Genomic DNA, 15,194 nt, shown 5'->3' with positions numbered 1-15,194 from the left:
ACAAATTGCAGTGTTCCGTTCATTTTCATGAAATACGGTTTATTGTAAACTACCGAGCAGTAATAAATATAATGGATGAGCTCCCTTTAGTTCATGACCGTGTCAATGATGTTTTCTGCACAAAATCAAATTTCAAAGTCAATCTTAGAAATTCAATTACAAGGACACAACAATAAGTGTTTTTCCCTTTTAAGGTCTGCACCCAGACCCAATCTCTTTTCTAGGTCTGAGAAATTCCCACCGTCTGATTCAGTTATGATTTTCCCTTCAAAGCTTCTAAGCCTGAATAAACATTATCTTATCTACAAGGATCTGCTTATCCATTTCCATATTTCAATATGCTCTTTGGTTAGATTTCCCCAGCTTAACACTTTAAATTAAATGGGTAGCTTTGCAGGTTCTACTGACTTCACGGTATCTGAGATACCAGAGTTGCGTAGATTATTTTATATTACCTACTACTCGTAAAGATAATGATAGTCATAACAACCACAAACCCAATTTCACAATACCCCAAGACCCCTGAGAATGAATTATACATCAATTTTGAGAGAAGACGTATAAGACGTGCCAGAATAAAACACATGCAAAACATCGTTCTGAATATGCAAAATAGGAACACTCTAAGACAAAAGTATTATCAAAATAGAACAAAATTCAATACAATCCAGTTCAAAGGTGTAAGTTCCTAACCAATAACTAGAACATGCACTTAAATTGCATCTTAACCCAAAATATTTCACACTTCCAACCGTGAAAAAAACTACTGAAATACAACTGTTAATCAAATTATTTTTTCTCATCCTTCTCTGCCTCCGCAGCCCTCTTCCCATTCGTTTGTTCATCCTTTCCACACGAAGCTTGGCATATGCTTTGAAGGATTTCATTTCATCAGTAACCTTTACAAGTTCGGGAGAGGGTTTTTCTTGGTGGATGGTCAAGTATGTACCCTGTACTTGGGTTGCAGTGGCCAGTTCATCAGGACTAGAATCACCAACCTGCATATTATTTTGCAAAAGTCATTCCATCTGTACATAGCATGAAATCAATATTATTAATCAAAACAACGTCTACAGAAATGATAACTACCTTAAACTTGCGAGCGCTTCTTGGGAAGACAACCAATTTCGCCTTGTATGTCTTCAATCGCTGAACATTAGCCTAAAGACCTTCCAGGGAACAGTTTCTTCGACGATGATCAACAGCAATTCCTATAGTGGGAGCTAACTTCTTTGGAATTCCAGCCGCCTGTATGGACATTCCAAAGTAAACAAGCACAAAAAATTAGTTTTCCTATTGAGATACCTGGAAAATATTTGAACTGAACAAGATTCACACTGAATTTGTAGAATCAGTGAACATGTATAGAGATATAACTGGCAGCTTGCTGCCATATTGTTCTTATAAATCCAAAATCTTTTTCTGCTATTCACATACTAAGATGGCATTTTTATAGCATTGGAGATAGCAGACAGGCATCAAAGATAGAACAATAAAAAATGGTGGTATCAATGATCATTCAATCTGTTCTGTGTTTAGTCAGGAAACACAAATAAACTGGTCGTATTACCCTTGAAATACACACAATTAGTCCTGAGGAATTATTACAAGACAAATTTGCCATGTCATTTTCCATTTTTTTCAAAAAGCAATTCCTCCCTTAAAATCACTAAGCAATTCCTAATTTAAAAATCCTCTCTCAAATTTGCCATGTCATTTTCCATTTTTTTCAAAAAGCAATTCCTACCTTAAAATCACTAAGCAATTCCTCATTTAAAACCCTCTCTCTCTCTCTGTCACCAATAAAAAATATGAATACAGTGTTTGATGGTTAGTCCAGCAGAGGGCCTGGGTTCAACCCTTGAACTGCACACCGTTTGATGCTGCTGGGAGACATTGCAGAACAGCAGCATGAGGTCTATGAGCTAGTTCCAGACAGACCCAGAATAAACACTAGCAATTCATAGCAAACCTACACAGAATCAGTGAGGATTTTTGGACGTTTTTAAAAAAAAAAACAATTAAGTGACAATAGCCTTTGCAACACCCTCTCTCAGGAAACTCAGCCAGACCCAGCTCCCAGGACCACCAGATCTCCGACAGGATATTAAATTCAATAGCAAATACCCTTTTATGAAACAAATTCTTTATAGTCTATAGATCAGGTATTTATATCAAACTTAACAGAATCTTTTAATCTGTATAAACATTTTGAAAAAAAATTAAAGAAACATAAATAATAAATCTTTGACAATGGGGGAAGAAAATATTCAATCGAATATTAGCCATAAGTGTATTTTTAGTATTTCCATATTAACAGAGAGTTTTTGTTAATGTTATAATTCTGTCGGATAAATTATATTATATATATATATGAGATATATAATATATGACAAAGTTATATATGGAACAATTAACTTATATTAAGAGTGATATATATATATAAATATATATATATATATTGAAAGTATATTAATTGTGTTATAACTATAACTAATGTAAGTTAATATATTAAAGAGACATGTCTCTTCAAGAGGCATGCCTCTTTATATCATATATATATTCATTGGAATAGTAACTTGGAAAACACATAAAATATCCACAAGTGCTATTACAAGTTACAGATCCTATTTCACTAACATGGTATCACAGCAAGTTCCCTACCTGCCTGTGAAGTTTACAAGGACAATATTGTGAAGTGTAGGAATTTAACATTTGAGAGTGTTCGATTCAGATATCTGAAACGTTAAAAGTTAAATTTAGATTGGCGTGAATATAAATAAAAGATTTTTTTTCAATATTCCTGAATGCATTTAAAATGAGGCAATATTATCCTTAATATTATTCTTCGTTGAAGATACATACGGGACCCTACCAGCGTCCATTTAATAAGGAGGAAGGACCCTCATCAACATGGATTTGATCTGATAAATCAATTACATATAGAGTAATATTGCGTTCGCTCGAAAGACATGGTAGCGTATCACAAACACTCCACGATTAGACACGCGCATGTTCTCCTGCGCATTTCATTGATTGGTGGCTCTGCTATGGGATGAAGGTTGGCCAAAGTAAACATGTGCAGAAGATATCTCGATCAAGGATGGATTATCAAATCAAGACCATGCACTTAAGCATGATAGAGCTCAAAGAATAAGAGATTAATATTTATCACTGCTTGATTGCCTCTCCAAACGCATTATTACAGAGGTGAATACGTTCGGTGTACAAATCTTTCAAGTGAACCCTGTGGACAATTTCTGATGGTTATCTATGAACCTTACAAGATTAATAAGCCTGGTCTATTGTATTCTTTCATGAGGATAAGAATACCTTAGAAGTGTGAGTGACATTGTCAGCACACCACAACCTCTATACATTTGTCAACATCCCCCTGTGCATATACTTTATCAAAGCTTGGTCATATTTTGTAATAATCTTATGGATGCTAATGGATCAAAATCGTTTGTAGGAACTCGGTAGAGACGGCAAGATGGAGGCAACTCATCCAATGTTTGATTGGATTAGAACGTCAGATCAAATTCCTGATAGAACCACGTTAAGAGATTATGTGGATAAAAGCCCCATTATATTGGGCTTGACGTGAGTCTTAAACATTTGATAAATATTACATTTTACACCGTGAAATCACAAGGAATGGCCATAACTGAGACAGGTAGAATATGAATAGCACAAAGATTGTTATCCTAACAATAAACTCATGAAATATATGACATGGCGTCCACACAATCAGTAGGTTGTTCGAAGATAGTCTGGAGAGTGTGGGTAAACATGCACATATTAGTGAATTTCATCACCAACAAGGATCAAAATCCTTGGACGTACTGCACGTGAGGTCAAACCCAAGCAAAATATCATTACATTTTCAGCCACCTCTGAATTTTAACAGTTGGAAGGGTAAATCACTGCCCGCAATTAAACAACCACAAAATTTAGAAGTGGGAATTTTGTATTGTGGAGGAGAAATAATAAACAATATTCCATTCCCACTTGAACCATAATGGAATTCTATCTGAATCTCTTAAGTTTCTGTAAAGAAGAAATGAAGACAATTGACAGGAAAGTCAAAAGTCAGCTATCGTGTATTATCAGCCATAGGAGAAAGACAACACTCAAAACAATGAGCAGTTGATATGATAAGACAATGATTTATAGAGATGATGATATTCAGATACCAACCAGCTTCATGCCACAATTGTAAAACTATATTATGTTGAGAGTGTTGAGATTAACTACTCCATTGTGTAGAATTGACATAGATGAGCATGGAATGGTGGAATTTACAATTTTAAGAGGTATTTATGCGATGAAAACCAATCCAAAATGCCTTGGATCCAAGTGAAGACAAGGTCTGAAATCACTTGGAACTATCCCAATGTGATTTAGAATAGTGAGATAAGTATTCTATCTCAAGACTAATATTCTTTATTGTTTATTTTGCAATCAAGCTCTTATATGTATCCTTGTATGCATTAAAAGTGTTCTTTATCTCCTTATGCTCTTGTTCTTTTCTTTTGTCTCCAAGTATATTCAATAATATAAGAGTAGGAAGCTAACATTGTAAGTGGGAATGATAACCAATGTTCTATTCCCATTTGAATCGTTCTTATACGGGAGCAAAAAAGACGTACTCAAATTGTTTGACAAATTCTTAAATGGAGGCATTTCCTGATTTGATGCATATGGACCTTCATTGGTCAAACTTATATTATTATTGCAGATAAGTATTTATTATCCTCGGGTATTGCATGTATCTACTCACTGTAGTCTCTCTCTTATTTTGTATTTCTATAATTACTATAAAGAGCTATTTGCCTTGATCTTTTCCTTTGTCTCTGAGGATGTTCTTGCAGGAAAAGAAGATTGGTACATTAGGCATGCTACCAAATAGTGCGCAGACTCAATCTTATGATAGTAGCTCCAAAGAAGTAGTGATTTAGGATTCACGAATCATCTGATGATTAGGTTGGATAATGTGAGTTTGTTGAAGCAAATATTCTTGATGAGTGAAATTATGAGAGGGAGTCTGACATTTCATTAGAGGCAACCTTGGAAAAAGAGAGGGAGTAGAAAATAAAAATGCTTAAATCAAACTTTTGATGATATTGGTTCAGAAGGAGTAGACCTTGTTGATGGATTCAACCCTAGTCAAAAACTATAACAGCTAAAGGACTATGATTCATGGGATAAAGTCTCATGTATGTAGGCTGGAAGGCCTTATGCTATCAGGATAACCATTGAACTAAGGAAGCATGACATGACTTGCTACCAAGAGGTTAGAAGGATCATAACAGATTCAGAGGAAGTTTGATACTTCATCGGAGAGAACTTTGTGATAAAAGTTGATATCAAACTAAGAGGGAGAAACCTTATTCTCTTATATGTTTTATGGTGAATGATGTGACAACACCACATGACAATATTCGCGAAGACTTCATGCAAACTTTTGATGTCATACATGTATGAGCTTGTCCCCTGTGTACATCATGAAGAAGTGACAAATTCTAAATGATTATCACTTGTATTAGGAGAAGTTGTTGTAAAGTGACGTCCTTACAATAACTTGTAGCATGATTCAGTTTTGCGAAATTGATTCATGTAAAGGCTTTATCTTATAAATCAACAACTAGGCGGTTGATATCATTAATTTGATTATCTACAAGTTGCTTGTATAGATATATTTTTGGTACTTGGTGTATATCTTGCCTTGATATTCCGATAGGCCATTACCACATTGAGTACTTGGTGGATTGAGTTGATGTTCTAATAGGCCATTACTCAGAGTATTTGGTGAATATCATTTGATTGATATTCTGATAGGCCAATGCTCATGTTACCAAATATGATATCAAATAGTAATTGGTGAATATCATATGTTGATATTCTGATAGGCCAATACTTACATGATATCATATTCTAGAAATCTTTTGATCAAAGATTTCTTATACGTATTATTTTTGAAATATTACCTATGGTGTAATATCTATGTGTTTTATCCTTCTTCATTAAGAGGGAGTGTTAATGTTATAATTCTATCGGATAAATTATATTATATATATATGAGATGTATAATATATGACAATGTTATATATGGAATAATTAACTTATATTAAGAGTGATATATATATATATTGAAAGTATATTAATTGTGTTATAACTACAACTAATGTAAGTTAATATATTAAAGAGACATGTCTCTTCAAGAGACATGCCTCTCTATATCATATATATATTCATTGGAATAGTAACTTGGAAAACACATAAAATATCCACAAGTGCTATTACAAGTTACAAATCCTATTTCACTAACAATTTTTATAGTTCATGCTTCAAGATATAATTGAGAATTATGTTCTTTTGAATGGACAAACGTAACACCCAAAACCCAATGAATAAAAATTGCTAAACCCACAAACCTAACCCAAACCAAAAGCAGCAATATTGAATAGAAGTCTAAGATTGTTTTAAGCAAGACTTGACTTAAAATGGAATTCTAATACTGTTTTAGGCAAGAATTGGAGCTCATAATTTTTAAATGATGTGCTGACTCCATGATTTTGAAAAACGAAAGCAATATAAACTTAAAGATTGTTTTGGGGGAAGAATCGGATCTCATAACCTTAAATAGGCATTTTACTGTATAGAGCTCCAAAGTCTGTAAGGAGCACTAACATACAAATTAAGCTAGGTCCTTACAAGTAAAAAGCCTAATAAGACAAATGTAATGTGAATTGTTTTTTAAAGTAGTACTTTTTCTATCAGAAAGGAAAGCTATTCACAAGTTAATTGTTAATCCTTTCAGCTCATAAAGTCAAACACAAAATGGTAGTAGCAGATCCTCTGGTTCGAGAAGAATCAAGAAAATTAAGAAAGCCTCACACTACAGACAAAACAATACATTTCAATCACTTCAAGTGTACAGCCTTCATGAATCAAGTACAAAGCCTAATAAGACAAATGTAATGTGAATTGTTTTATAAAGTAGTACTTTTTCTATCAGAAAGGAAAGCTATTCACGAGTTAATTGTTAATCCTTTCAGCTCATAAAGTCAAACATAAAATGTTGGTAGCAGATCCTCTGGTTCGAGAAGAATCAAGAAAATTAAGAAAGCCTCACACTACAGACAAAACAATACATTTCAATCACTTCAAGTGTACAGCCTTCATGAATCAAATAATTTATTGGCCATGAAGAAAGAAAATATATTTGAAAACTCTGATCATTATTTGTCAATGTAAAGCAATTCGACTATAATTATTGTTTAATGAAATAATATCTTTAACATCATGCCAACATTGGCATTTCAAATCACACTGCATGGTTCACCATCAGACTACAAAGATCTGCAACATCAACATAATCTTCAAATTTGTCCACAAGTATCCATACTGTAAGTAACTGGCTTTGAAAGTTTACATTGATCGTAGCTTGTTTTGCAAATCCTAGTTATCACATAATTCAATAAACAAAAGAGCAGCTGAATATGGATGCGGTGTTGACACACATTGGATATTATATCCACATGTGCCCAAAAAACACTCATTTTCAAACTGTACTAGATACTGTAATTTGACTTCACAACACGAGACATTTTCTGAACTTAATTACGAAAGCTTCAATCATGCAATTTTTTAAATTTTTTTGCTATAAACAAGAAGCTACACCAAATGAGGAAAACCAATACACTGTCTTCCTTTTTCAAGAACTCGGTTTTCTTCCAAATCAACTCTACTGCTTCTTTTCACATTTTTTTCAAAGATATAAAGTATTAACTGTTTATAATTTTATATTTCTATTTAATATTTATGTTGTGCTGTTAAATATTAGAGATTTTTATTATAACTAAAATTTATTCTTTGCATATAAATAAAACATGTTAATATGTTATTAGTTGTTTATTCTTTAATATAAAAGTTATATTATTTTTAACAATTTTTACTTATTTATCATAAAATTTAATTCTAACCCGGAGAGGCCATGTAGCCCCATCTCTGTGCAACCTTTCTATAATGTATTTAGCCATGTCCATGTCATGGGATTCAAACATCAAAATTTGCTGTATTCATATCCATATCCATGTCTATGTCCACTTTGTTAAATACTAAATTATCATGAATGAGCAAAATTCTTGGATTGTGCAGTTTCTCTTTCCTCTATTCCATGACAAATGTATTTTTTGAATAGTCAAGCCTTTTTTGAAAAAGAAAAAGAAAAAGAGGAATAACAAGTTAAATTTAAAACAAATGCTTAAAAAGCTAAACACAACCCTGGTTGGGAAGGGGAGGATCTACATGTAAAACTTAAACTATTGTCAAGATAACAATGCTCGTCAATGAAAAGAAAAAGAGAACTCATGTCCAGTACCGAAACACACCCATAGTACAAAGGGACAGTGATGGTGATCTAGCTCATACACTTCCAAACTTCCTCCCTTATTAAATGTCGCTATTTGATTAACCAGGCTACCGTTGAATGAGAACAGACGCAAATCTCCTTGGCAAGCTTTGGCAAAAGAGATACCCTTACTTAACCCTGTGTAGCTGAAATTACTAACTTGTCCCCAATGCACTAGCTATGCAAATTTCCCTATTTAACTATCAAAGTAAATAGAATATCATTATATCCCAGAAGACAATGTTGACCTCTCAATTAGAGAAAACTTCATCCCCTCTGTTGGAGCAAATGTGGCTTTATCCCATTTACAAAAAAGTTTTACTAAAATAACCATCATAGAGCATAGGTAGTTATTAATTTCACAGAGTTTAACAATGTTAGTAGATCATTTAATATTTGTAGCTAGTAGTTGAACATCAGTTATCTCTACCTCTCTTACCTCTACCATTCATACAGGGTGTTCTTGCATTTCAATTCATCTCAATACAATTAATCTGCTCAGTTGGTCAAATATTAGGAGATTGTAGCCTCTAGGTGTTTATAAACTTACACCAACACCCTCTTGCCCAATAATGCCACACTGAGCAAGAGCAAATACCAGCACAAAATATTTAAATATAACAAGCATGTTTTCATACAAATCTCCAAGTCTTTTCGTTTTTTATATTTCACGTACAGTGTATGTGCATGAAACAATGACAATTCTAACTACTTCAAGAAAAAAAATCTAATCCCAAGTAAATTACCAACAAGGAAATCTACACAAGATTCAATTACGCTAAATGAAAAAATTACAAGACTTAAAGGGCTACCTAAAAACTTTACTACACATAATGGGCTACCTAGTTCTTAGACCAGAAAAATAAATTAACAATCATAAATATGTTTTGTAAGCAACAACAGTTTACACTATTACCCCAGTCTACTTTATTATTGTAATCTTCAAACTGCAATAATAGTTCCATTTGAATTTTGGATGCATCAATCATACGAATTTACTTTCCTTTTGAAAAGCCCCAAGCTGAGAAGGTGGATTTTGAGTGCCTTCATATTTTTTCCATAGTAACACGGGGACACGTCCCTCCCCCTTTTTGCCCCATTTCCCAAAGACTTGGATGCACTGAGGACTTGGGGACTCCATCTCCTCATTCCCAGCGGCACCATCAGATTCTGCCACCTCCGCCAAAGATGGGGGACATCCCAATGTTGACTATTTGCTGATTCGACTATTTGTGTTCAATGATTGTTGGAACGTTCAAGTATTTACTCTTTTACATCTTTATATCTTATATTGCAATACATTTTTTCATAACTAGCAATTTGAAGTACTGTAAGTATATATATACACACCCCCTCCTGTCCCTCGTCACCGTCCCCAAATTAAGGCCCCTCTGTCCCCCCATCCCAGAAACTTGTCCCACCATTCCACCGTCTCACTGTCCCCCAAGGTGGTGTAACTATGCATTTTTCAGACCTACTTAGTCAAATGAAACTCAAGATTGAAACATGAGATACATAAGAATGATGTGAGAATTCAATGGCCATGTATATATTTATCATTACCCCTTTCTAAGATTCAGACTGTGACCAACAGTCATTGGTCAATATGCAAGTGTGACAAGACTGGCACAGGAAGTGAAAGCCAAACACAAATAAGATTCTACACTAAGCCTCCAAATGGATATGCTGAGCTTGACTTAAAAAGTTCCATCCATACAAAAAACTCTAAATAATTTTGAGTTGCTCTAAGTAAAAAATCAAAAAACCCGAATTAACAGTCACTAGGAGATGTTAGGATGGGTTTCCGAGACAGGGAAAAAGGGCTCCAGTTTGGAAAACAGTAGCAGAGAGGGGGGGATGGAGGCAGAGGGTTGGGATAGTACTTGAAATGATGTATAATAGTATAAGAACTAATAGATTTAAAATTATAATACCAAATACTTGGAACTTAGCAAACTTGCAACATGAATATCAATAATAATATCGCAGAGAGCAGATTTCCACAATCCATAGAATGCTTGGAATTTTTCTGGATTTGATTGTGTTGTTATTTTTGCATCAACGTTTCAAGGATCACACTCTGTGATGCATCATCAGGATGAAAAAAGCGAACATGAATGATGAAACATAGCCAAATATAACGATGATTACAATGAGTAACATGATATTCACATACATGTATTTATAAATATGCATACGTAGTGTGCATGTTTGTAGCAATGACATTTATGGTAGCTAGAACCCCCTTCTATCACAAGTGCTGCAGCTGCAACTTTTGCTTGCAGAACCACCGGCAGGGAGATGGTAACACGGAGGCGTTGGTGGGGGACTTGGGAATGCCAAGTCCCTGATGTGAGGACGTCTTCCACCAAGATACGTGGTGGTTTGAGTGGGGTGGGGCGAAGTCCCCATGTTACTCTGCTCAATATATAAGAAACCCTCAATGTGTACAATAAATGTTTAAGATGAATTCAAAACTATTGATCTTCTTAAAATCTGTGGGAAGAATAGTTTTAATAGTCCACTCGTGAATGTCTCGTGCAACAATGTCCAGCTACGATAAATTCCATGGTATTGTAATCTCTTAAAATAGTTGCCGGCCACTGTTTTGATAATTGCACATGACTTTACTAATCTAAGGAACGCCTCAGGTACAAATTGCATTATAGTTAAATAATAATAATAAAAATCAATTTTAGAGCTTGTTCATGAAGATGTATGTCATAGGCGTATAATCCAGTTTAACTGTTAAAATCACCCTCACGTAAGATTGGGAGCTTAAATATTTGAAGCGGAGAATAGTATCAAATCCCTAAATGCACTCTAGCGGCTCTAGTCTATGCAGTTGTTAAATCAATGGCTGCTAATGAAAGAGCACAATTAAAATTAACATTATAGATTACACCGCTACTCCCATCACAAGAAGATTAATAATTCAAATATTTGAAACATGGTATATTAATTAAACCCTTAATACACTCTAGTGGCTCTAGTCTGGGGAGTTGTTAAATTTGACTGTTACTAAAGGAGCATAATACAGATTACCGGTATTAGATTACAATATGACTTATCACAATCCAGGCACTGAACTCCACAGGACATTGTTACATAGATTAGGAAGAATCCTACATAGCGAATAATTAAACAATTTAGTGCTAAGAAAATTCCAAAATCAACTTAAAAATCTCCACGTTAATTTCAATGAACGAATCGTTGGGTGCTTGTACAAACATATAACCTTACCTTAAGTTCCTCGAGCGAGAATCCCCTCCCAGCGCGAACTTTCATGTTGTATCTCTGTGTGTACCATGGGACGGAGAGGACCAGCCGTGGGACGCGGGAAAATTTTTACGGCCTTCTTTTGACGAGCTGCAAAATCAGTTTTTTAAGACGCCACACACAATCAAAGGCCTTAATAGCAACTTAAAAAATAGATCGCTGATAAAAAAACGACTACACCCCTATACTGAAATTAACAGTGCGTCTCCTGGCCTTTCGAGCGGGCTGGTTGAACCAGGTCTTCACATAGCGCTGCCAGTGCTTCTTAAAATGCCCATTGGGCATAACGTTGTTGTGCTTCACCATGACTTACCTGCATTGAAACATAAACGGATATGATAACAATTCATTTGCTGGGAAACATGTTCAAAACATGGCCCATTTAAATTTGTTTATCTGGCGAAGTCAAATTAACTTATTCATTCAGTGAGATCTCAACACTTATATAACACAAAGCAGCTGCTCCACACGAATCTGCCAAACCCTAAACCCTAGATGCAGATAATACCTATGTGTACCCAGAAAATTTGCCCAAGATAAACGCTATTTCAACTGTTTAAAATGTTAAGATACGGTGAAATGGTAGTCCATACCTTTTTCCTGCACCTTCTACTTCTCTCTGTCGAAGCTACTGCAGCGCGAAACGTTCATACCACGACCCTGATCCGTAAGTTTAAAAATAAAACCCTAACCCTGAACATCGACACGAAAAGATTTATTTTATTTTATATATTTCGATGTATATTTCGCTTTTTTACTGTGTCTAAATATTTTTTAACGAGGAAGCACTGAGCAATCATATTTTACAGTATTTTCTTACTAGAAGCAATGAGCAACCCCATTTAGAAATATTTTAATTATATTTTATTTTTATCACATTTAATTGTGATCAATCATTCTATTTTGGGTTTGTGTTTTTAGGTCATTCATAAGATTAGGAATGCAATAAGATAAACTTGAGTCATTTGTGTTATGGTGTATTTGGATCTACCTAGTTGTATTGCTAGTGACAAGGGAGAACAAAAATATTATCATACTAGCAGTTGCACCCAAAAGAGGTGCAATGTATTAGCCGATAGCAAAATATATTTAGTATTATATTATTCTAGTAAATTTCTCTCTTTTTTTCCATCTATCTAAGTGAAGTATTACACCAGTAGCAAGATACATTGCATTATTTGAAAAAGGTCGACCACATGTATCAATATTGAGAAATTTATGAATCTCTAATACTTATCATAGTTTAATTCACATAGTAAATTATGAAATGTTTCCAACAACCCACATGTTGTGTGGCATTTTTTAAACAACTTCTCCTACCATTTCAATTTCATAAATTTGTGTAGTTTGAATTCAATGGTTTGTTCAGCTTACAGTCTATATTGTATGCTAATTGGTTGTGGTGGCATTAGAGAGGTTTCCAATATTGTTTTGATGCAATCTCAACTAATTTACTAAAATAGGATCAATTGTCGATGGTATGTTTTATTCTTCTTCTTTGACTTGCCTTCTTTGTCTTCTTCTCTTCCTCTTCCTCTCCCTCTTTCTTGTATTCTCCTTGTTAGGATTAACCATAGATCGAAATAACAATTACATGCAAATATAACCAATATCAAAAAATAATAAATTGCATAGAAGATAACACAAGACACAAGGATTTAGCGTGGTACACCCAATCGCTGGGCTACATCCACCAACAATAAGTCTAGTATTATTATTATATAATGATTACAATCTACAATCCCTTATGGCTCAATGCTGCTTCAAGAAGCTACACTCTCATCATACATTATGAAATCTCTAATCCTAAGCTATTTTGTACAAGTATTTTGCCACTTACCAAATTAGGGCTAAAATAAGTCATCCAATAGAAAAATAGCAGTTGACACCTTTTACAATAATAAAGTCATTTTTGGCTTCAGGGGCACTACCTCTGAAAACCTTCACGAGGGCATTGCCCCTCAACCCCACCCTATACTATGATAGGGAATACACATGGGGTATTGCCTAGGACCCCGCAAGGGGCACTACCCCCAAACCCCTGTAATAATAATTTAAGGGGGGAATGTACTGAATAAAGGGGGGAAATTAACCTCCAAATCTAATTAGGCTCCACGTCACAACACTCCTTCTCCATCTCCTCTCTTCCTCCTACTTCTCCCTTTTTCCTCTCCACCCCCCCTCCCCCACCCCTCCATCCTCCTGATCGTTCTTCTTCTCCTTCTCCTCCTCCTATCCTTCTTCTCCTTCTCCTTCTCCTTCTCCTCCACGTCCTTGTCTTCCTCTTCTTCCTCTTCCTCTCCCTTGAATTCCCGTTCATCCTCCTCTTTGCAATTGTTGTATTACATCTCTTGTTCTTTGTCATTAGAATTATGTTGAATTATTTTTTACTATAATATATTTTACTTATTATTCTAATATTACCATTATATGGCATCAACAACCTTTGGGTTAAATTGTCTCTTTTTTTTGCCAAAAAGGAGTACAGCCAGGCTTTAGAGGGATATGGTGTTGGAACTCACCACCCATAAAATCTTTCAAGTCTTCATAATCCTAAGCAAAGACGTCCTTGTATTCCTTTAATAGGCTCATGAACTTTTATTTCTCTGTCAATGACAACTCTTTCCTAACAAGGACCATATTTGGATCTTCCTCCGAACCAATGCTCACTTTTTTGGGATCTTCAACCTTTCTCTTTCTTTTGTCTTCTCTATCAAAAATATTTTTGACTAGTCCTTTCAGGATAATGCTACCTTTTAATTGTATGAGGTTAGTGGATTCCTTTTTTGATTTCTTACTTCAACACCATTTGATCCTTCAAAATGCAAATTAGAAAAAGGGGGTCATCCTTTAAGGAATGCAATAATTTTCTTGTTGTCATCAAATACCTACCAATGTTGACCATTGCAAGGTACATTGGGTCAGTAAATCATCTCCGCCATGTGGACATCTTTGTTAAACTGAAGGAGAGGAATCAGAAAGGAAGCAGAGACTGTGAGGCAATCAGCTTTAGAATTTTGCTAATGAGGAATAGCTAAGATTAAGAGAGCATCAAAATATTCAAGTTTATCCCACACCTATTTCTGTAGGCCTTGAATATTTTATTCTTCATTTGGTACTATCCTCAAACTTTGTTAAAGACTAGCTCTGCATCTTTGTTACCTTGAGTTGTTTGATTTATTTTTCTTTGGCATATTCAAGTCCTAAAAGGAGAGATTCGTATTTTGTCATGTTATTAGTAGTTTTCAAAGGTTAGTTTATAAGCTTTCAAAAACTTTTCTCCTTCAAGTGACACTAAAACCACCCCCGTGCATGAGCTAGAAGATGATGAGCTCCCATTAAGTAACATAGACCATAATTCTTCAGTTATGTTAGGCATAAGAGCTTTGACAACATCTTCTTTAGTGGATGTCATCATGCAGGTTCCATATCTAATGTCAACATACAATATTTTAGCTCTTGGGTCATTAGACTTTAATCAGACTATATACTTAGGTTT

The 15,194-nt window shown here is 34.7% G+C and overlaps 1 pseudogene across 1 annotated transcript; it reads right to left on the bottom strand.

The window, feature by feature from the left end:
• Positions 1-624: 624 nt before the first annotated feature.
• Positions 625-12,394, bottom strand: LOC149559560 (large ribosomal subunit protein eL13z-like; annotated as a pseudogene). The gene is made up of 5 exons (XR_016365205.1): positions 12,289-12,394; positions 11,884-12,008; positions 11,660-11,785; positions 1,090-1,248; positions 625-998 (listed from the first exon to the last, which is right to left on the bottom strand). The product of XR_016365205.1 is annotated as a large ribosomal subunit protein eL13z-like (transcript).
• Between the last annotated feature and the right edge of the window lie 2,800 nt (positions 12,395-15,194).

The sequence above is a fragment of the Cupressus sempervirens genome, chromosome 5 (genome assembly GCF_028749045.1).
Source record: "Cupressus sempervirens isolate cs-2001-9-10 chromosome 5, ASM2874904v1, whole genome shotgun sequence".
In the NCBI taxonomy this organism is placed as follows: Eukaryota; Viridiplantae; Streptophyta; class Pinopsida; order Cupressales; family Cupressaceae; genus Cupressus; species Cupressus sempervirens.
The sequence above is the reverse complement of the archived record's forward strand: the minus strand, read 5'-3'. Positions and strand labels throughout refer to the sequence as shown.